The sequence below is a fragment of the Cololabis saira genome, chromosome 20 (assembly GCF_033807715.1).
Source record: "Cololabis saira isolate AMF1-May2022 chromosome 20, fColSai1.1, whole genome shotgun sequence".
Taxonomy (NCBI): Eukaryota; Metazoa; Chordata; class Actinopteri; order Beloniformes; family Belonidae; genus Cololabis; species Cololabis saira.
The window spans coordinates 30,372,301-30,396,928 of record NC_084606.1 but is presented as its reverse complement, the minus strand read 5'-3'; the positions used below and the strand labels follow the sequence as shown (position 1 = coordinate 30,396,928).

Sequence of the window (24,628 nt, the reverse complement as noted above, 5' to 3'; positions counted from 1 at the left end):
GCCAACCTTTCATGCCCTTGCCCTCTCCACCCTCGCAAGTATGGAACTTAACCCTCTCTGACTTCTGGAGCTGACCTGCACACCCAAAACAACCTTGGCATGAGAGAAAGTAGCAAGCTGCAGCTCAAATAAACCCAGCTGTGTGTCTGCACGGGCAACGGCGTGTGCTGGAACATACGCACGGCCTGAGTTTATGTGGATTTTAATTGTGTTTTTCTCGGTGTAAACACATTTGTGTCTTTACAAATCCTCTGCTTAACCACGTGTTTATTTCTTCATATCCGACTGCTTTAAGGTGTTTGTGTGTGTATGTGTGTTTCTGCAAGTAAGGGTTCAATAATCATCTGTGTAGCTAGAGGGAGGGGGTCTGGAGTGTCTCAGCACCCAGGCGCCAAGGACATGGCTTGACAGGTGTGTATAGACGACCTAGCGGTCTGCAGAAAAGCAACGGGCTGCAGCACAATGTGGCCATTCAAGCCTGGAAGGAGACAAGCGAGATATCACAGGACCCCTGCGAGGAGAGGCCGGTCATCTCGGGGCACATCAAGCTTTCACAGCGACTATAAAGAAAGACATAACTATGATTGCGTCAACAGTAATGTGCTGGGTGACCTCATGCTGGGAAGCTTGTCTAGCGACGTGGGACAGATTGAGGTTGTCAACAGTTTCTGCTGCAGACTGATTCTGCTCACACAGCTTTGACTATTCAAGCTAAAAATTGGGTTTAATGGGGACCTTACAGGTCTTCGGAGTTTTGCAAGAATGAGCAGAATGAGTGAATATGGAATTGCATACCAAACTACGACATAAAGTATACATTTTTTCCCAAATCTATTTAAATTTTATCAGCTATCCTGCAAAACTTAAAATTAAAAACGACAAATTAAAGTGGTTTGAGTAATTACCAATTAGGCACATCTCCCTCATTTACAAGGATGAACAAAGTGGCCATTCAAACAGTAATTCTTTTTATTATCTCTGGATTTTAAAACCTGTAAGGGGAAAAAAAACATTTCCTCTAGCAATTTTCTGTAATTACCTTGTAAGAAAACCTTGCACACAGTCGGAAAATTATCATTTCAAATAAAACACCATGCAGGGCCTGTGCAAAGAGTGCACAAAGACAGATCGAAGGTTTTCCCATGACAGCCTATCGCGACACACAAGCTAATGGTAGGATCTGACAGAAATTGTGGGTTTCTGGAAGTATTACAAGGCATTAGAGTCCATTTGTCTTTAAAGCACATCTGACAAGAGCTTTTAAAAAACACACACAATGCCACCAGCACTGCCACCCATGCATAAAACCGCACGGCCATCCTTCAGCTCTGACATAAATTTGTGGGGTTGGAAAATGCATCAGAGAGCAATATACCGTAGAATGAGTCTCTGCTGAATCCAAAATGTAACTGAATCAAGGATGAATATAGATGGGCTGGAATGAAATTTGACGGAAAACATGCCTTATGAATTTGATACTCTGCAACACAATTTGCCTTTTTTTTGTCTAAGAAAGATGATGAAGAAGATGTCTCTTGAAAAGGTGTAAGCAATAAACTAGCACAGACTAAGTACTACTGTGATTTAATTTGGAAGTCTGAAGTGTTTTGACTTCAACAACTGCAAACTGAAACTAAAACCCTTTGATGCACTCAAACTTCCTCATCACCTTTGCTGCTGGAATTCTTTGGCTGTATTCAATTCCATAACATCAGCAAGACAGCCTTAACCAACATAGGTTGTTGCCATATACCGCACAGGGGAGGTCTCTTCTGAGGTGACCTCGGAGTCCCGAGACTCCCTGCCCACTAAATCACATTTGTAGGGGCATATTTAACTAGTAGCCCTGGGGACAGGAAAAAGTCACCAAAGAATGACAGGCATCCTTCTGCTGATGAACGCCTGCACTGCAGTGGTCCATGCTGGTGGGGTCTGTGGTAGTGTTGTGCAATCACCTGGCGGTTTCACAAAAAAAAAAAAGGGCTGTGGAAATATATGATTCGTCAGTTTAGAAGAGACATGTTCACAGATTATCCATAACGTGAAAAATCTTCCTGAACACTGTGGATGGGAAGCAAACTAAGGTTAGTCTTGATAAAAAAAAAAAAACATGTGCCTATGCCTGCAGCTACAGCAGCAAAAATAATAGCTTAGATGGCTACAAAGATGTGCATTTTGTTCGCAAGAGTAGTGAACCTGATAACGTATAATCGTATTAAGCTAGATACAAAACAGTGCCCTGCAAATCACGCCGTCGGCATCACACTCGGTGTCTGAGAGGAGATCTGACTTCCATCGGAGGAAAAAGAGGTTTGAATGGTGAGAAGCAGTGTGCACTGCTCAAATTTGAATTATAAAGAAAAAGCATTGGTATGGATGTCCAGACCTCTGAAGAAGATAGAATATTCTCAACATTCTGCTTTATCAGAATACCAGAATAAAGTGGCTGCATGTAAGATTTACTCTCTCCCCTAAATTATCCAACAGTGTATAAAATATACATATAAACAGTTTTGACACCGTGTTTTAACACACAGGTCCAGTTTGTTGATGAAAACACTGTAATGATGAGAAGAACCAGCCTGGGAAGCCTTGTAACACCACTTTCCCCCACTAGAGGTGCACTTCAATGTGTCTTACTCCAGGCTCATGGTGCGTTGCTGTGTTGTTCAGATAATTGGCTACAGATAGCCTCCTACGAAGGAGTTTCCTCTGAAGGGTGGCTGGACGCTCCCTCAGAGATAGAATGGGACCTCAGTCACTCGAGAGGAGCTCGGAGTCGAGCCGCTGCTGTGTAATTGTAATTTGTATTATGTGTTTTGTTTTAATGTAAAGCGTCTTTGAGTGCCCAGAAAAGCGCTATATAAATAAAATGTATTATTATTATTATTATTATTATTCATGCCCCCTGGACGCCTCCCTAGGGAGGTGTTCCAGGCATGTCCCACCTGGAGGAGATCCCGGGGGAGACTAGGGGTGTAAAGATACACTAATCTCACGATACAGTAAACGATATTGAGGTCACGATAACGATACGATATTATAGCAGTATTTTTTTAACAACCTTGAATGAGGAACATATGACTGGAAAATATTGTCTTTTATTTGAAAGACACAAAATACAAAACAATACTACAGTACGTTTGACCTATTGTTACAGTTTGTAATGCTTTATAACTGTTTAAGTTTTAAAGAGAAAGCCAGCCCAACCATTTTCCACAAACTGAACTAAAAGTAAATGTCAGGTTTGCATTATGATCTTCAGTTTCATACAAGTAAAAATATTTAGCCACAAACTGAATAGTTTCTCTCATGTATGATTTGACTTTTTTCTTTTCCAGAAACTAAAATTAAATAAATAAATAAAAGTAAATAAATACATACAATTTTCCATCATAAAAAAGATTGATTCATGCTCACCTTATAAGTGTAAGAGGAGATTTATTTTTGTTAAGAAGGTTATTTTGGTAATTCAGGGTTCATTATTTTATAAATATATTCTTTATATTCTGATATAAATCAGGGACTATAATGACACTAGTCAGTTTATCTGTAGTGATTAGTCTGTTTTAGATTGGGCGGAGTGATACGCCACAGTACGGCACTAGGTGCTGTGTTGATGTTCTAAAATCCTACACTGTTGAGGGACATTAAAGTACACTGGAACTCAGCAGAAGTTGTCCCCGTGTTTATCCAACTCACGACCCGAAAAAGGTTTAATTTAATAAGGTAAGGCTTAACTCTACACCAGACTTACATAAGTAAAGGTTCAGAGCTCAAAACGGGACAGCAAAACGGTACTAGTTTCTTCTGAGCGGAGGAAGATTTTGGTCCGCGGGTCGAGGCGCGGTCGTCACGCGTGGTCGGATGTGCGTTACTAGTCAACACAATGGATTAATATTAATAACCTAATATCGCAATACACTTTGTCACCTCCATGACACGTTTCGTGACGTTTTTGTATCGCAAATTTTCGTGGCACGATATATTGTTACACCCCTAGGGGAGACCCAGGACACGCTGGAGAGACCGTCTCTGGGCTGGCCTGGGAACACCTCGGACTCCCCCGAGAAGAGCTGGAGGAAGTGTTGGGGGTGAGGGACGGCTGGGCATCTCTGCTGAGACTGCTGCCCTAGTGACCCGGAGGGATGGATGGATGGATGGATGGATGGATGGATGGATGGATGGATGGATGGATGGATGGATGGATGGATGGATGGATGGATGGATGGATGGATGGATGGATGGATGGATGGATGGATGGTGCCTTACATACAAACATCTGAGTTGCGAACTTTCGTATGTACAAAGTGGCCCTCATGCCCTCAAAACCACCATAGCATTGTTCATATGTCCAAATCTGGAGCTCTGGTAAACCATACTGAACTTCCAAACCACTATAGCTTTACCTTTTTACTCCCTCGAATTCTTGGTGTTTGCCTGATTAGACTAGTTCCACGAAGACATACAATTTAGCCATTAAAACCATGTTGCTGCAATTAGGTCAAAAATTGAACCTTTACATGTTATTTGTGTGAACAATCCGAGGCCTACAATCTGTCCAGCAAAATATCCTACATTTACAACATTTGTTTGCTAAATAGCTCAGCATTGCTCTTTTTCTCCAACAGACCTTTCATGTGTTCACATGAAACTGACGTCTTCCACTAAAATTAAGTATTTCTGTCAGCAGGCAAGCACTTTTATGTTGGCAGCCAACTTCATGAAATGTGTCCTAAATTTTGCATCGGCTCCAGTAACAGTTAAAGTTATCCCCTTGACCTCTTTGCTTTTTGCCTGGTCGGGGGTCTAATTAGTTTTTACAGGATGTAATAACTCATTCCAGCTACCCAGTTGTTGAATCCATATAGCCAGGCACTCAATAATAAACCTTTCTACAAGTTTCACAATCTTTATTGACAGTTAGTATATTTCCTGGTTTATGTTACCCAGGTCAGGTACAGGTCAAAAAGGAGATCTTAAATATAGTTTGTAGGTCCTAAGATTGGTTTAGCATATTTTGAATGCTGTTAAAACTGTATGTGGCAATAAGAAAACAGAGCGCGATGGCATCTCAAAAGACACACGGAGACAGATGCTGGCAGGAGTGGGGTTTCTTCTGCATGATGAACTGTCGCAACTGCTGGTGTGACTGTGCCAAGATCGCAGTCAAGGGAGTTCTCAAGAAAACACGAGGAACGGTCATCAGTAAACAAGCAAACAAAAGCCCAACTGTCACCCAGTTGCCAAAATAACTGATCCTTTTGTAGTCCAGATCAACCTAAGGCGGCCGAGGCAGACAGGAATCCATCAGGGACCTGAGGGCAATCAGCGTGGCAGTCACTCTCTCGATACCCAGGTGAGGTGACATTTGGAAGAAAAAAAAAAACAGGAGCCTAAGATCAGAGGAGACAGCATTTGAATGATTGTGAAGACCTCAGGTCTACCCATGAATAGACTTTGTCAAGTCTTTATGACCCAAATTTCAAGAAACTGTATGAATAGTTGGCTGAAGTCAGTCAGATATCAAGAAATATGACACAAGCATTCACACTAGAATGTGTGGCCCCAGTCCTAACATAGCTGCGCCCCCTTTCATTTAGGATAGCATTTTCTACTCAAAAGAGAAGCATAGTTTAAGGTACTGTCATTGGCCCGGTTTCCCAGATCAGTTAAGTAGTTCTTAACAGCGAAAGACTTCTTTCAAACCATCTTAAGGAGCCTGTGAAAGAACTACTTAACTGTTAAGAACTACTTAACTGATCTGGGAAACCGGGCCATTGTCATAAAAGATGAACTGGAACAAAAAAAAAGTTCAACTTAAAAAGGTGTTCTCCTTGTTTCCCTGCAGTGAGGGGGCACGGCAGGTTATGATTGTATGGAGCCAAATCAAGGCCAAAAGTCGTGCTAATTTGAAAATAAAATTTGAACCTGAAAATTCTTTTTTACAAAAAAAAGAAGTGAAACTGAAAAAAAAAATCTGAAACTGAAAAAAAGAATTTTCAGGTTCAAATTTTATTTTCAAATTAGCAAAACATTTGGCCTTGATTTGGCTCCATATGATTGTCTCCCGCTCTCTTTGAGGCACCCATAGATACAGAGACAATAAATAAATAAAATCTTGCACAAAAGCACTTCATTCCTGCCCTGTTTCAACCTTTAGCTGCTTGTATAATTAAAACTGGCTTCTGCAGACTTATCAAACCAGATTTTTCCGATCAGCTGGAGGCGGTTTGTTCAAAGTCATAAGCAGGTCAAGGAAAGGAGCTTTTCTTGGGGCCATTATGGCCACCCTAGGAGGTTTGGTTATTGACAACCCTGAGATCATATGAGAATGTTGGCAGGAAATATATATTATAAAGCTGTGAACAACCAAGCAACCGTTGAAGTTGGGAAGCCACTGAGTGAAGATTTTAGGGGGTCCCATGTAACTGTTGTAGAATCACAACTCAATTTTGCAATTGGCACAAAAAGTAAAGCCGAGCTTCATTTCTCCTGATTAAATTCCATTTGTACCAAAGCAACAACAAGGGTGTAAATCATTTTTACACACTCCTCCTGAAAGCAGCGGCATCCAACACTGATATCGCCAGCTGAGAGACAGAAATTAGCAAATTACCGGTGTGTCATGCCTGAATCCAAGCTGTTGGACCCATTATTTCTGCTCTGCTGCAACTGCAAAAGGCCTCTCCAGCTGCGTCTGACAAGACGCTGGCATGGGCGAGACTTACTACTGACCGAAAACAGAAACAAGATTACAGGATCCGAACCTTGAACGGTGGCCGTGAGGGAAACGGAGCCTCTGCTGTCAGAAGTGGTGGATTGTCTGCTTAGCACAAGACAATGCTGTTTGAAGATGGACTCAAGTGAAAAGAAAAAGTGGAACAAAGTGACTGTTGTTGTCCACATCAATCAATAATGGGCTGCTCATTAGTCGGACAGCACATGGAGAGGAGAGAAGACAGTCCAAAGAAAGGGGGAAAAAAAAGGAGAAACTGCAGACGCTGGTGTAATAAAACAGGATTGTAGATAGCTGTTTAAGTCCCGCATTCCACTTATCTTACAAAGCAATGACGAGCCCTACCTTATTAATCATTATGGGCAGGAATTCCATAAAGCGCAGACCTACACTGACCCGAGTGAGCTCATTGTCAAGTGGCATGCTGCAGTTTCATATTTTCCCAAGTAGAACTCGCATTCGACTGTTAAGCTATTTGCTCTTTGCGAACCTGACTTTTAGCTAACATTTATTATGTATGAGAGGGTTAAAAGGAGTCCATGAGAAGATTATAAAAGCTTAACATTTTGATGAGATTAATCTAGTTATCAATCTTTGCATGCGTAGAGTGGTGATCCAATTAAAATCGCGGAGGAAATTAACAAATAATATTTATATCTCAATGTCTATTTATTCTGAAATGGAAAAAAAACAGAGGGTGCATAAAGTGGATGCAGAATGAAGCCTGCACCATCCAGCGTAGGAAAATCTATATCATGAATATGGCATTTGTTGCTACTTGGGAGCATAGAAAGTGGGCAGGACTGCAGCTATCAATGCAGGCTCTGTGAGAAGATGGAGTATGACTGCAGGGAACAGGAAGGGAGTGGATGTCAGCGGCCTGAAGAGAGCGATATCTGACATCTCAACTCCCACTGTCTGTCATTCTGTCTTTCCAATGATGTATGGATGTTATATGGCACTGCTCACCTAGCAGATGCAGTCGATACCGCCATGCTGAGGAATTCCACAGCAAGACAATGCGAGCCTGTGACCCTTGTTATGAAATGACAAAACTGTATGATTGGTGGTAGGGGGAGGCCAAGGGGCTTATTATTACAAGTGCCTGCCCCCCCCCCCATCCTAAAACCAGTCGTCCCCCCTCTTAAATAATCTCCGGATCTCACTTACCCAAGCCAATTATTCCTATTGAATATTGCTTACAATCCTTTCAAATCACCTGCATAAAAAACGTCTGGATGAAACTTAAAATGCTAGAAACGTCCGTTCCTATCTCCACAGCACTCTGCTTGGTTTGCACCCCTTCTTCGCCTATCTTTTAATGGAACCAATTTAACCTTGTCTTCAGGGATGCCCCAGCACGCTTTTCCCTAGTGGTTTTTGAAAACTTTCAATACCGGTAGAATGTCTTTATTCATGCTGGAGCCACCTGTGGCCGTACTTATTGACAAGACTGCAACAGTTTACAAATGTCTAAACACAGCACATCACTTTTTTAAATAGATGAGAAAATAAAACCACTGGATGCATTTCCATCAGAGCCCCAAGGATCCTCATTATGGCAATCTGAAAGTATCATAATCAAAGAGTTTTTAAACAAAATGGACAATAAAACTCTTCTTCTTTCAATTACTCCCACAACAGAACCTAAAATATCTCTCTAATTGGAGATCTGATCCAATGCGTTACCCCTTGTGCCTGGTTTCAGACACAAATCCTGTTTATTCGTTTAATGTGACGAAGCAGGAGAGTGAGAATATGACCGTTCAATTCCAATTCATTCCTTTGTAATAACTCGAGCCACCGTTCAGACTCATTTGTAGGCTACTCAGTGGGACACTTGAGGACCTCGAGTCTTTTCCTCTTTCTCAGTCACTTGTCTCTCGTATTTCCAATTCCGAATACCCGAACTGCTCATGTGAGCTGTGGGATTTGTCGACCGGCTGTTGCCCCGTAAGCGGCTGCACATATCATTGGTGCCGTTACACTGCTGCGTTTTTCCATCCTGTCACAAGACATCAAGTCCAAACGCTCAGCTTCCAGATTCTATATGCTTAAAAAAAAAAAAGAGCCATTGTTACAACCAAAAACGTAATAACGGCCAATAACGTAATAACTGCCAATAATGTAATAATTTTGGCCATTTCAAATGTAATAAAGCCAATAGTGTAATAATGTGCCAATAATGTAATAAAACTTTTGAGTCAATAATGTAATAACTTTTTGCCGATAATGTAATAATTTTGTAATAATTTTTTAATACCAGGCCAATAACGTAATAACCAGCCAATAATGTAATGCCTTATTACATTATCGGCAAAAAGTTATTACGTTATTGGCTCAAAAGTTTTCTTACATTATTGGCACATTATTACACTATTGGCCTTATTACATTTGAAATGGCCAAAATTATTACGTTATTGGCCATTATTACGTTTTTGGTTGTAACAGCCATTAAAGCTGTACCCGCTTTAATGCTCAGGATGCCATTGAATAGACCGTTTAAAAAGGTAGGGTGAGTGATTTCTTGAATGATGCGACATCTGTTGGTGGTTGTTGTTTTTTTTTGGGGGGGGGAGGGTACTTTTTGTTTCCAGTTTTTAGAGCCAGGGCTATGTGTACAGACCTTTCTTTTTCTCAGAAAATATTCACTAAATGTGACAAAAAATCTTCTGGGTTAGAAATCACGTAGAATCACTTACCCTACCTTTAAGTAATATATCAACTGCTTTCCCTGTCTTCCTGAAAAGGGGTAAGTATACGGCTAGGATTTATGTTAAAAGTGTCCCAGTAAGTCCATCTTAAGCCTTTGAGCATCAGACATTTTTCAGGACGTCACATAAGAAACTCAATCCACCTCCAGAACCAAGGTAGCATCCCTGAGCAGGCAGGCAAAAAGGAGCAAAAGGCCCCTGTTTTCTTGTTTCTCGGCCCACGGGGGCTCTGCTGCTGCCTGCACACCAGCGCTGTTATCTGCTGCTTATTATTTGGCTGAATGAGCCGGATCGAGGCTCACGGGCTCGCGTTTGACATAATGACTGATTACAGTCTTGTTGCTCCCCTCTTAGAAATCCCACAGTTGCCACCATTTCACCACAGCCGCTCAGCATCATAAGCTAGAAGCAGAAGAGGAGGAGGGTGGGGGAGGGGGGGTTGGCGATCTTTTTCAAGTGACAGCATAACTACTGCCCACTTCTGGAGCTGTCACGGGTGACGGAGACCCTGGTGGGCACCTGGGTCAGAAACTTCACTAGTCGTCAGATGCCTTGTTAACAAGACCTTCTTGAACGACATAGTTCGACAAACTCCAAGAAATGTCACTAAAAATGCGCTGTAAAGAGCTTATCTGCCTCTTCTTTCCATAGAAATGTGATACACACTAATGCATAACGACATTAATCCTATTAGAAGTAGTAAGTCCAACATGAAGCAAGTGTAAAGCACAAAATATTTCAAAGACTTTAGGCATTTGTACTTTTGAGTGTGATACGATAAGTCTGAAAACATCATAACGGGTCTAGTGAACAGCTAGTGCTTCCAGCTTTGGGGCAGTCAATTTTAAGTTCAATATGAGACACAAATGTGTTTTCATTTGTATAGTTTTGCTCCGCTGGGGCAGTAGATCTACTCGGTCGTTTCCAGGACGGCAGAGAACTGGAACTATTATAGGTCTGCCATCACTATACCATCCAGAGATGAAGAACGACAGCAGAAGCACACTTCTAAAGTGGACTGTCCCTCGTGAGCAGACGCTCTTAAAAATGACAGCCAGGAAAAAGGTGGCTAATGACGAGGAAGCCGCTGCTGAAGGCAGGCGGCCCTGCAAGATCACATCCCCACGCTGCTAAATCCAATCCTATACGATTGATTAAGAAGATCAATTTGCCCTAAGTCACGAGTGCAGACAGAGATGCTGAAATGCTGAATACATTTCAGAGTCGCAAGTGCAATCAGGCTTTGATGAACTCCACAAATGCTCATTGATTTAATGTATACCGAATATGCTCTCCCAAAAGGAAAAAAAAAACTCATCTGATAGTGAAATAAATTTGTTATTGCTGACTATCCACGTGTAAAAACACTTCAAATTTTCTGTCTTGGAAACTGCCTTCAGTCCTTAACTGTATCATGTATGGATGTGGAGTGGTATTTTAATTAAAGAACATTCATCTCAGTATGGCAATCAAGATGTTTGTGGGTCATTCATGCTTTCTGTTCCATTACAAGCTCCTTTGAACTGGAAGGCTTAAAGTGCGCTGGAAAAAGACATGTTTGTAATTTTTGCCCATACATTACGGGGAAACAGTATTTATGCATCTTGCTTTTCAGAATATCAGTAACTTTTTAAAGTTGGTGCTAAACGATGTTCAAATAACCTCTTGCTTTAAAGTCAAATTCGATTCGAATTCAGAAAAGAAAACTAATTATTTGCAATAGTCAATTGAAATCATAATTTTGAAATGCCTTTAGTCCAAATAAAACCAAACCAAACATCACAACTTCAGACTGAAGCACTCAGATAGTACATTTGGAGTCAGGCTTATCTTTCCATTTGAATATTTTGCTCGACTGTAACTGGCCTACGTGCTCTAGCCAACAGTTCCTACCCTGGGCTTTGAGGCAAAAGGAATAAAAAAGACAGATAAGAAGAAAAAGAAACAATAAAGATTAAACAACATATAAAATGTGTACAGAGATGTCAGTCAGTCCAAGATTACCACCAGCTAAACCAAAGAGTTAAACGTTTTTTCAGTGTGTATCGTAATAGGTTAAACAGAAACGCCCAATGTGAAACAAGCCACCCATCATGGGAGAGGCTGGTATCATTTGGTCAGTAAATTAATTTCTTGCAAACATATATTGGGACAATGAAAGATGCCAAAAAAACAAAAAATAAAGAAGCTATATGAGGTTTGTAGCAATTTCGTGTCATCAAATATGTATGTGTGCAGGTGTCTATTTTCTGGTCATCTACCCATGCAAAGGAATTACACTTGATATTCATTACATATCAAAAATGTATCATCCCTGCAATATCAATCTCACCTTAAATGGCAATGTATTATTTTCAAAATGCCATGTATTCACAGTGTAAATGTCAATAATGTTTTTGGATAATCAGATGGAATCTTACTGACAGAGATGCTAATTCACATGTTGTTGCAGGCTGCAGTTTTTTTGTTGCATTTTTATTATCCTCTTTATTATTATTATTATTCAAAAAAGAATTGCTCATATAAAAAACAATATATTTTTATTTTTTCCTGCATAGGCTTAGTTACTGTGAGTGGGAACATTTAGATATTCAGAAATACATTATGCCATAAAGTGAAGAGTAATATAGCAATTCCTCAATGATTTAATCTATCCCGTGATTTCTTAGTATTGTACATCCCTAATATTTATCCAAGATATCATTGTTACTAAATCAGTTCTTTATCATTTTTATTACTTAATTGACAATAACCTGAGTAAGAAACATTTCTGTAATTTATTACTTACATTATTCCCGCAGAAAATGGGGGATGCACTTGCTATGTGCAAATCTGCGCCTGATTTGTCTTTGCTGGCCAATTAGTGGTCAGATCAGGAGGTCCCAATGGTGTAGGGAGGCGTAAATACAACCCGTCATTTCCATTCATTTGTATGCGGCTGCAGGTGCGCCTCCTTATTATGTATTCAAGCCAAAACCTCACTCCCAAACAGGCTATAAATTAACTTCTTTTAGAGCTTCGCCTCAGAGAAGCATTGCATCTTTGTTTGAATCCTCTTCCCTAGGTTCATGAGGAGGGGGGGGCTTCAAGACATACAAAAGCTATGAACACTGCAAAAAAATAGAAAAAATCCAAATAAAGATTTGGTGTCATACAGTAAAAATGCACATAGACAAAATGTATCAGATTTTACAGGGCAGTAAAGAGGTTGATGTACTGCAGCTCCGTAAGGCTGTGTCAGTTTGATAGCTTTTGGATACCTTTTAACACTACCAACACGCTCGTAAGAGTGGCCTGGTTGCTTTAAATGCTAAGTTGACATTTTGTACACCAAAAACCTACTGCAGTACAGCGTATGAGCGCATGTTGAAGAAATTTTCTATATGCTGGAGTAAACTGGAAATTAATATTATAAACAATAATCCCCTGATTATGAATGAAAAACCTATTCGGTGACTTGTTTTCCACGTTTTACAAAGACAGGTTTCACTGTAAATATGTCTGTGCCTACAGTTTAATTGGCATTAAACTGCACTTAGAACATGATTCTAACCATCCAAAAATCAATTAAACTCAAATTTGCCTGGTTTTATGATGAATAATATAAAGCTGAGTAAATGGCAGGTTGATTAAGTTAACTTATGTTTAATGTCAATAAACATAAGTTTAGCACAAACTTTAAAAAGTTACTGATACTCTGTAGGGAACGGACAAGATTCCTGGCACTGGCACCTTTGTGGTTTCTGTGATTCCAGTCTGGTCCAGGTTATTGGTTTTCTGTGCGTTGATATTTGAGCAAAAACCAAAATAAAATAAAAAAAATGTTCTCAAGAGAACTATAGTTTGAACGCACAAGCTAGTACAGCTTATCCAAGGATATTTCTGTAACTAAAATAAGTAACTCCCATAAAATTTCTCATCATTTTGTGTCTGAGCCACATGAAAAGGGAACATTTAACAATTTTAAAACCAAACAGGACTTTCAGGGGGAAAAAACAATAAAAAGAGGCTGTTCTAAAAAAAGAGAAGAAATCAGTTAGCTACACTACAACGCTACACTACAACGCTAATTGAGTAAAACAAGAAAGAAAAAATATTCAGCTGAAAGATAAAATTATCTATATTTTACTTATTTATTCTTAATTTCTTAACTTGGGTCCTGCACGCACCTCAAACGCACCATAGCGAAGTACCGCAGTGACACTTACCATTTTCTGCCGAGTCACGCGCAGTATTACATGTCAGGTCACAACCAGTTTTGTTCACCACAGCTACTACAGTATATGCTGTGGTTGACATTAAAAAGATTTCTGCTTTTGCTTCTGCTTCCCAAACGGAAACAAACTGTGCACTTCACAAGAACTGAATAAAAAAAAAACACTGATTACTCTGTTTTCCACAGATCAACAGAATTAAGTCATATTCCATTTTCCAAAACTTTGACATTAGCTTGGACACGCGCACGCGCGCACGCACACACACACACACACACACACACACACACACACACACACACACACACACACACACACACACACACACACACACACACACACACACACACACACACACACACACACACACACACACACACACACACACACACACACACACACACACACACACACACACACACTCTAAATATCACTTTTTATATTCTAGGCCTGTGATAAATACACAAACAAATATTAGCGTCAAAGACATAAACCCCTTTTAAAAAGGGATCAATCAATGCTGTAACCTCGTAACAGATACATTCATAGCACAATGGCCAAATTTAAAACGTATCTGTTACAGACTTATACACATAATGTGCTCCCAGCATTTCTGCTCACGGTCTAGCAGGCTATGCAGAATAAAGAAACAAATTGTCTGTTGTTTCCATCAAGCACAAGCTCAAGTTTTCATCTCAACTCTAACCCCATTTCCTGCAATTTAGTGTCCAGGGGTTGTGAAAGCTTATGTCAAAACCTTTGCGTCCAAGCTCTTTATGAGACAGGACAGCTAAAGTGTTGAGAGGCTTGGACCTTGAGGACCTTTTCTTGGCTTTGAGCCTTCTTTTTCTTCTTTTTTCAGCTTTTTCGTCTCTTCTTGTGTGACATTCCTGCCAGAGAAAGGGCCCCAGCTGAGTGACCTGCCCCACTCCTAACAGCATGATAACTCCAGTCTTAGAAAAGAGCAGAGGCCTGAGTTTACAGAGGCGAAGATTTAGCCCTCAGGAATGTGAAAACGACATAGCAGGTGACCTGCCTTATCTTTCTTTTTTTTTTACCTCAAGTTTAATTTCCATTTTAAAAAGCCAGACATTGTAAATTAATATAATGTGTAAGGGGAGACATGAATTGGAATATTTTAGCTGCCCTGTCAGCGCCGTTGTGCTGAAGTTAAAGCTACCTATCATTTAAAGCTCACAGGGACATAATCAGCCAACAATATAAACCGTCATCTTCCCACTCCGAGGATGTTTTTGCAATGCTTAGCATGTCAACATCCAGCCAGAGGGATAAACAACCATTCAAGTGCAAAACAAATTTTAAAATCTGTCATTTTGACAGCATGTCTTAGAATTCAGAGCGCCCCTCTTCTATAGTCTCCTTATTTTTTAATTTGTCAAGCATCTCAGCCTGTGCCGCTAGTGATAAGTGTAAAAAGATGGTATAGTCTAATGAATAGTTATATTATGGTTATGGTTCTCCTACACTGTAAGAGACAGTATATGGAAAATGGACGTTACAGTCTCTCATAACTCAAGTGGAAGTCTGGAAATGTATTTTCTTTCTTTTTTTATGTTTGATCAGAACTTTAAACCCCAAAGCTCAATCTGCAATCATAAAGGATCATTACATGTTAGAAACCAGAAGCGGTTATTTCCATCGATAAAAAAAAAAAGCACAATCATCCAATCCTCAAAAATAGCTAATAATAAATTTGTCAAAAACTGATTTAAAGAAAAATAAGAACCGTTTCCCCGTTGTAGGCAATATGAAACATTGTTGAATAGGTAGACTACAGTGTGTAATGACTGAACATTAGTGCATGAACTGAAGCCAGCAGAGCTGAACATTCCACACGTATAAAATAAGGTGCCTGAGTGGTAGCCATGGAGACCAATAATTTAACTAGAAATGGTGCACTCAATCTCAACTAACTGTACAGTAATTGCCAATTGCCTATTATAAGAGCATGCACTACATAAGCTTGGGCGTTTTATTCAGATGATTTTCTGATTTCCAAATTAAAAAGAACATTTCAGAGTTTAAAAAACAACCCTAGCTTTATTATTAGATGGTAAAGCAGCGTAAACCTTCGTTAGAGACCAAATCAACGGGAATCAAGCCGGTTTTTACCAGTTCAAGTAAAGTGGCGATCAATGTTGGGGGTTATTGAGCTATGTCAAACTAAACTGCTATTTTAAATCGCTGACAAGACTCAAAGAAATGTCCTTCCACTCAAGTGATGCCGTGTATACGCTCCCTGCAGATAAAATGGGGTCGTTTTCACTTAGGATGTGTACAAAAATTGTATAAAAAGGGTTGTTTGTGGAGGCATTTTCACCCAGCGGCTGCCACCTTCTTAAAAGTCTGTATAAGTCGCTTATCGATGTCATGGAAACTATTGTCAATAGAGGGACTTGTCAATATAGGCATTCATTAGAAGAGGTCATGAACTCTCGTCCTTGTGTGTCTATCGGATAGCACTCTCCTAAATACCATTTTACGGTCTCCGGAGCTTTATCAGTAGTTAACAATGAATATTCAGTGCATCGTCTTTGTTAGATGTGTATGATGCCGCAACAGAGACCAAACATGGAAGGCTCACATACACACACGTCTTGAGCGTGCTTCACAGGCGTGATACCCATCGAGGGAGGTCCACACACCCACGATCGAGCGTGAGGGTTGCACACACTTGGTCACACAATGTTAGACCTTGGTCTTGAGAGGACCGTGACAGCGAATGAGTTATTAATCTGTGCCAGACCCAACACGGAGTGTGCAACAGTGAGGCGAGGTGAAAATGAACTGAAGCATTATTGTATGTGACAACGGAGCCCTGCAATTGGCTGTTTCTGTAAGCAAATTAGAAGATCTGAACCTCAAAGATGTCCGGAGAAACATCCGGACAGTCGACTGTTTGGGTCCAACCCTACAGGAGATTGCATGACATCAGTAGTCGGTTTGTACGTATCTATGACTCAGTGGCAGCATCTGGACAGAAATACCTTTACCCACAGTCTTTTAAACACTATTTGTATTCAAAAAGTTAAAATGACCTTCCTTTATCACCGCAAAATTGCCAGTATTAATTAGTTAACGCTGAACTAAATTTAATTATTTGGAAATAAGCTATTTAGGGCCCGAGCACCTTCAGTGCGAAGGCCCTATTGTATCTGTAGGAATTTTTCTTTCTTTCTTTCTTTCTTTCTTCTGACGAAAGGAGGGCCTTTTTGCCCCCCTAAACGTGCCCAAAAAGTCACCAAATTTTGCACGCAAACCAGGCCTGGCGAAAAATTTTATATTTAATAGTTTGCATTAATGGGCGTGGCAAAACGGCTCAACAGCGCCCCCCGGAAAACTTTGTGCCTCAAGCCCCACAATACGGTTTGACGTACATGCACGAAAATCGGTACACACCTGTATCATGTCGCAACTTAAAGAAAAGTCTCTTGGCGCCATGGCCGAAACCGAACAGGATGTCGGCCATTTTGAATTAATCGTGTAATTTTGGCGAAATTCATGCCATTCCTTCGGCAGTTAATACGGCCCGAACCGTAACGTGCACCCAGGTGTGTTATACATCAAAATGTGCGTCTCCATCCTGCGACACCACGCATTACTTTTCTCTTTCAAAAGCGTTACTGTGGCGATGCTAGACGCCAAAAAGCGCGCCCACCCTTCATCTAATTGGTTCAGACAGAAAAAACTTTGTGCCTCAAGCCCCACAATACGGTTTGACGTACATGAACGACAATTGGTACACTCCTGTATCATGTCGCAACTTAAAGAAAAGTCTCTTGGCGCCATGGCCGAAACCGAACAGGAAGTCGGCCATTTTGAACATTCTGAATTAATCACGTAATTTTGGAGCAAGATATGCCATTCCTTCGAGAATTAATACGGCCCGAACCGTAACGTGCACCCAGGTGTGTTATACATCAAAATGTGCGTCTCCATCCTGCGACTACACGCATTACTTTTCTCTTTCAAAAGTGTTACCGTGGCGACACTAGATGCCAAAAAGCGCGCCCCCCCTTCATCTGATTGGTCCATATTTGATAGTTCCCCAAAAGTCACCAAATTTGGCATGCAAGGCAGGCCTGGTGATAAATTTGATATTTCATGGTTTGCATTAATGGGCATGGCAAAATGGCTCAACAGCGCCCCCCGGAAAACTTTGTGCCTCAAGCCCCACAATACGGTTTGACGTACATGCACGAAAATCGCTACACACCTTCATCATGGCACAACTTAAAGAAAAGTCTCTTGGAGCCATGGCCGAAACCAAACAGGATGTCGGCCATTTTGAATAAATTGTGTCATTTTGGCGAAATTTATGCCATTCCTTCGGCAGTTAATTCAGCCCGAACCGTAACGTGCACCCAGGTGTGTTATACATCAAAATGCGCGTCTCCATCCTGCGACACCACGCATTACTTTTCTCTTTCAAAAGTGTTACCGTGGCGACGCTAGACGCCAAAAGGCGCGCCCCCCCTTCATGTGATTGGTCCATATTTGATACTTCTCCAAAAGTCACCAAATTTTGCATGCAAGCCAGACGTGGCGATAAATTTGATATTTCATGGTTTGCATTAATGGGCGTGGCCTAACAGCTCAACAGCGCCCCCTAGAATACTTTTATCTGCCATAACTTTTGAATGGTTTGACATAGGAAGTTGTGGGTGGTGTCATGGGACTCTGTAATGAGTCCTTAAGCTTCGTTGGCCTTAATTAGCCCCGCCCCTTCTTCTGATTGGTTGTCCCGATTTTCTGCTATAACATTGGAATGGTTTGACATAGAGAGTCGTGGGTGGTGTCATCAGATTCTTTATGGAGTCCTTGACCTTCATTGGCCAGAATTAGCCCCGCCTCTTCTTCTGATTGGTTGTCCCTTTTTTCTGCTATAACCTATTAATGGTTTGACATAGGAAGTCGTGGGTGGTGTCATGGGACTTTGTACTGAGTTCTTAAGCTTCGTTGGCCTTAATTAGCCCAGCCCCTTCTTCTGATTGGTTGTCCCTTTTTTCTGCTATAACTTTTGAATGGTTTGACATAGGAAGTCGTGGGTGGTGTCTTTTCTGATATGCTTATGGGGGGCGGTGGCCTTGAGTGCGAGGGCCCGTTCATGGCTGCTTGCAGCTTTAATTCATTTTGTTTCTTAGGGTGTGGTCAATTTATCAGTGCAGGTGTTTATGCAAACATTCACTCTTTTTAGCTAAATAGTGTCAAAAAACAATACTTTTTATTAACTGTATTCATGACTGAAAAATGAAAACCTGCAGATTTGCTAGGTGAGCCTATCCACACTCACACACACTTCAGTGAAATGCCATTTGTGAGCCTCGTCAGAGGTTTAAATTAGAATCTCATGTTGACGTGGCTCCATCGACCACTGCGTTAACGTTAGTTGCTCTTTTGCTGAAAACACACATTCCATCATCACTCCAAGCTGTTTAAATTCACGTCGTTTAGGTCCCTAATGAAAGTTTACATTCATTCCCATCTAATAACAGACCTAGGATTGTTTTGACACCGGAATATTCCATTGAGGTCATATTTGAGTGTTTTCAGGCGTTTTCATGCGGTATTTTGAGAGAAGTAGCTTCTAAAACATTAGTCAAGTTCATTTACCGTCTGAGGAGTTTTAAAGCTCCAACAGCAATCCTAGTCATTCCCACCGCAACGAGCTTTGAGAAAAATATCTTAGAAGATGCCTACAGTCGTAGATGATAAGCCTGCATGTGTGACTGATGGGTAACTTTCAAAAATGCTGCTCTCTGAGGAATGACTTTCCAAATTGATACCGCAGTAAAAGCCCTACATATATACATAATATAAGCCATAAAGTAGTGTTCCTAACCCTAATGTCTGACTATATTTGAAAGCCCCTCCATGCGAGATGCGAAATTGGAGTTCTCCTGACATGCAATTGTGTTGAACCAAAATAAAAAAATAAAAAGAATCAAATCAAATAAATTGAGCTGCAGATGGATAGAAATTTACTTGACATCAGCGTATCAGAGAAAAGGCACAATCGCACTGATCAAACAATGAAAAAACATGCCTTCGAGAGAGGGCAACAAATTAACCCACATTACTGCGAGGTAGGAGGCTACAGGGAGAAAAACTTACGTGGTAGCACCAAGTGTTGAGATAATATGCATCACTCTTGAGACAAAAGAATGCCTAATTGAATTGGAAACCTCTCTAATAGCCTATAACGAATAGATTTGGATATATGACCATTTACAGATTGAAAAAAGAAAGATTTACCAAGAGCTGATCGGGAGGAGGGACTTGCAGCGGGTGTCTCTCTCTTTCATTTCTACATCCTCTGCATTTCTTTACCCAAGACAAGCAATTTAATCTATGTATTGTACCGCTTATATTAAGCAATTTACGCTCCAACAACACAAAAGACTGCAAGATAACAGCAGCTTCGGGAGGCGAGGGAACAATTATTTTATTTCCATACAGTGCCGTCCCATCAGGTATCACACCAGCTGCTGGGTTCAACTGCTGCGAGATTAAATAGAAGCTAGATTATATTCCACGAGGAGCAGCAGTCGGTTGAATCAAAACGGATCCGACGTGCAGAAAACAAAGTGCAAGTTGACAAAACAGTTTAGTCACAAAGCATCAAATGTCCCCTTGAGTTTCCCCTAGAGGGGTAAGTCAAGGTTTTAACTGCTGCTAGAGGCAACCCGTGTGTGTGTGTGTGTGTGTGTGTGTGTGTGTGTGTGTGTGTGTGTGTGTGTGTGTGTGTGTGTGTGTGTATATGAATGTGGGTGTGTGTGTGTGTGTGTGTGTGTGTGTGTGTGTGTGTGTGTGTGTGTGTGTGTGTGTGTGCGAGCGTGTCATCTGCTTGAGGGCAATTCCACCAATGCAGATTATGTGACAGATGGTGCTGCAGTCCCGGACCGAACGGATGTAATTGTCACATAAGGATACAACCAGCAACAACATCAATGACAAGCTGGAAAGGGGGAAGTAAGTTGTCACACGAACGCAGGCTAGAAAACTCACCGGGAGAGATCGCCTCACCTCCAAAAGCCAGACATTTTATCTTATTTTGGATCAAAATCGGAAGAAGACGTTCAAAACCGGGAATGGGAAATGAGGGGCATCACTTTGCAGCGATGAGGAAACTTCAGATCCGATTCAAAGTGATAGGCTGAGCTACCTTTTCCGCTTTGATTCTGATGTTGAAAGACAGTGTGGCTTCTTCGCATCAAAGGATTTGGTACAGTGGCCCCTCAAGCTTGCACTTTTCTCAGATGCTGGGCAGAATGCCTCCTTCAGCATACGAGCAACCATTCGCCATCATCTCTTTTGCGATTGCATTAAATAATGATAAATGTTGTGCAGTATTCATGGGTTTTCTTACTGCAGCAGATATCCTGCAAAAAGCCAGGAATGGCATTTTGCTAAAAAATTAAATCAAATTGAAACAAGTCAAATGATTGGGGGGGACTTAGTCAGTGGAATATGAAAATCCTGCAAGGCAAAGGCCAATTTCATTCCAAAGACTGAGACAGGAGATAATAAACTAAAAATCAGATGCTGGTATCACTGCATCTACTGTATCCTCACACGGCCGAGGCCTGCATTGTACATTTCTTCCAACACCTTGGACACAGCCTTTCAAATCAGCTTCAATCCTTGCTGCATCTTGAAGAATCAGAGTTATAACCTCATATATCTGGACTGCCTGGCTAGGTTTTCCCCCCCACAAAAAAAACAAAAACACAAACTTCCCATCTTCGGTTTTCATCCAACTTCCCTGCAAAACCACATTTGCAAGAGCAGTGCACGTTGCTTGAATCTGGATTGTAAACATGTAAAATGTGGAGGTTTAAAAAAAAAAGAGAGAAATGGGGAAGAAGGGGTAATAATTGCTGAAAAACTCTGTGGATTCATTAGATTAACGCGAATGGGGAGAGAAATGTTGATATGGGTTATCGATAGGCTGATCGCACCTGAACGCATCAATAGCCCGGTTAAAGTAATTAAGAGTGGTCTGCATGGTAAAAATTACATTACAGAGCGCTGCACCGGTGCAAGGTCTCATCCAGGAACATTATTGTCGCCCTGAAGCTGAAATAATAGCGGTTATCCGCACAGGCTGACAGGAGGATGCGTTATGTAGAGGAACGTCACACTTACCGCGGATTTAGAAAAGGCTGCTGGAGCCGCAGCAGCGCAGCTGCTCTCGTTCACTGAGCGTTCATCTGTCTCTCAACTGTCTCTCGGGCGGTCCTTGTGCGTGAGGACGGGACTCGTGGAGGACGCAGAGCCGCGAACCCGAAGTGAATATCCTCGGGAAAGCGCCTGTGTTGTGTCTGTCGGTGCGGCTGCGGCGCTCCGGGGTGGCGCGTCCCGGTGAACCGGCAGCGTCCTCGGCTCCGTCTCTTACATCCCCTGGAAAAGCACACCGTCCTCCGGGGCTGGGGGCTACATCACGTCCCGCAACAGCACGCTGCTGAGCACACCAAAAACAGTATCCAGGAGGATTTGGAAAATTAAAATAATAAAAAAAATAAAGAAAAATAAAGAAATTAAGGATGTTCTGAGTGAAGCTCCGCAAAAAAAAATTTAGAGCCAACTAGTTTTTCTCCAGAAAGTGAGCTGGAGGCGACTGTGCCAGACGGCAGTGCGCGCAGGGCTGAGAGTGAGAGCGAGGCTGAGCAGAGCAGAGCGGTGGAGGTGAGGGGGATGCGGCTCCGCTCTCACCGCAGACTCGGGCTCCACCTAGCAGCAGACCCGGGACAGCAGCCGCCCCCGGGGGGGCAGCTCCCCCTGGTACACCCCCCATCCACCCGGGACTGCAATTAGCTGCCGTCATCTTCAAGTGGGGAAAAAAATAGATTTTTAAAAAGTGAAGACATTTTTATTTTTTTTAAATCATATGAGCAATACTAATTAGGCTACCTCCTTACCAGCTCTGTCAGATTTAAAGGGGACCTATTATGGCGTCTAATACCTATTTTAAACAGGCCTTGAATGTCTTTAAAAACAAGCTTTTGATTATTTTTGCTAAATAAATTAGAAATTCAGCCTCTGGGCCATGTCTTTATCTTCCCATTCTCTAACCATCATTATCTATGCGGGATTCTGAGTAGGCCTGTGTTGAAAAAATCGATTTCCCAATTCTAAATCGATTCTCATATTAATTCCTAAAAATCGATTCATATGTCTAAAGATCGATTATTATTTTTTTTTTCTTTTTTTTTTTTGGGGGGGGGGGGGGGTTCATCATTACATTACAACTTTTGGTTATTTTTTTGTTTATCCCCAAAAAAGGATTGTTTTGTTGGACACGAGAATAACTGGTGCCATGTTTTTGCCTTTAAATATGTTTAAAGGTATGAAAACATTAAAGTGTTAGGTTATAATTGCATAAATTGTCTATATTTCATTACTTTATATACTGTCTTGGGGTTACATTTGCAAAAAATGCTAAAAACCAAATGCTCAAAAATTAAAAACCAAAATAGACAGAAAATGGAACAAATAAAAACGGAATGTGGGAAAAAATAAAACCGATTTCATCCGTCTCTGTTTCCTCCCTGGATCTGTTTGGTAATATCAATCAATATCAAATCAATCAAATCAATATCGGAATCGAATCAAATCAAATCTTGATAATCGATTATGAATCTTAAGAATCGGAATCGAATCGATTCTTGACATTTGAATCGATCCCCAGCCCTAATTCTGAGTGGGCGGGGAGGCTATCTTTTAGGCTGTCATAACTTGCTGCCATATTTGCTTGTACAGTGCACTTTAAATTGCAGCTATATTCTTAGCTGTTTAATTTGCTGCTATACTTGTCCTGCATATTGCACTTTAAAATGGATTTGTATTCTTTTATGCATTTTTTTTTTTATTTTATCTCCCTTTTTTGGGGGGTTATTTTCTGGTTATTTTGCTGTTGTATTGATCCACTGCTGCTAGGTGGAGATATTGTTAATGTGTATTGTTGATTGTCTTATGTTGTATTGTTGTGGCCATGGTGGCAATGAAGTTTCCCCTTTGGGGATTATTAAAGTTGAATCCAATCCAATCCAATGAGGCACTGTGCTGATTGGCTGCCTGAAAGATGCGATACGCCGCTACGAAAAATGGCGGAAGCTCCGGCCGGCGGAGTTAGTTGTGGGCGTGGTTTCACGCATCTGAGGCCAACCTATGTAAATCACACCCGTCGTTACGTAACGACAGGAGCAGAATCTGAACGGCTCGTAGATCCACATCACACTGGATGGCTCATCCGGGCTGTACAGACACTGCAGAATTTGGTTGTTTTCCTCCTTCTCTGAGTTGGCAGGCTGAGGGGAGACCACTTTATATATGTTAAAGCAAGAGAAAACATGTTTTTCATAATAGGTCCCCTTTAAGCAGGAGTGTTAACCATCAGCCCTGCATGAACTAATCACCTGTAAGGCAAAGACAAGTTTATTTGAATAACACAATTCATTAATCCATTTTCCAAAACCGCTTCACCCTGTACAGGGTCACGGGGGTCTGCTGGAGCCTATCCCAGCCAATTTCAGGCCACGTTTACACATAGCTGGGTATTTACAAAAACTGATATTTCCCCCTCTACGTTTTGAAAAATACCATAATTTCCACGAACCCGCATAAATACGCTGTTAAGGTGCTATGAGCATCCAAACCTACAGGGGGCAGTGTAACGAGAAGCATAAATTCATGCTAGCCAATCAGAATCCTGGAAAAAAACATCAACAAATGACACAAGTAACTTCCAGTTACTTCCAAGATGGCACGAGTCTTTCGTTTGGAGTGAAAGAGAAGTGGAGTTACTTTTAACTGTGACGTTAGAATATAAAACAGGTAAAATACAAGAAAATATTGACGGTGGCCAAACAAATTGTAAACACAGGTCTCACACATGACGCTGGTGACGTTTCTGTCGCATAATGTGATGTTCTGAAGCC

At 41.2% G+C, this 24,628-nt stretch overlaps 1 protein-coding gene across 15 annotated transcripts in view; it reads right to left on the bottom strand.

Moving 5' to 3' along the window:
* Nucleotides 1-22,322, bottom strand: part of LOC133420771 (adhesion G protein-coupled receptor L3-like) — a 303,952-nt gene extending 281,630 nt beyond the window's left edge. For all 15 annotated transcript variants that reach the window (XM_061710576.1, XM_061710579.1, XM_061710584.1 and 12 more), the window contains exon 1: nucleotides 21,837-22,322. The gene's annotated coding sequence lies outside the window, so the exon portion shown is untranslated. The remainder of the gene's footprint in view (nucleotides 1-21,836) is intronic.
* Between the last annotated feature and the right edge of the window lie 2,306 nt (nucleotides 22,323-24,628).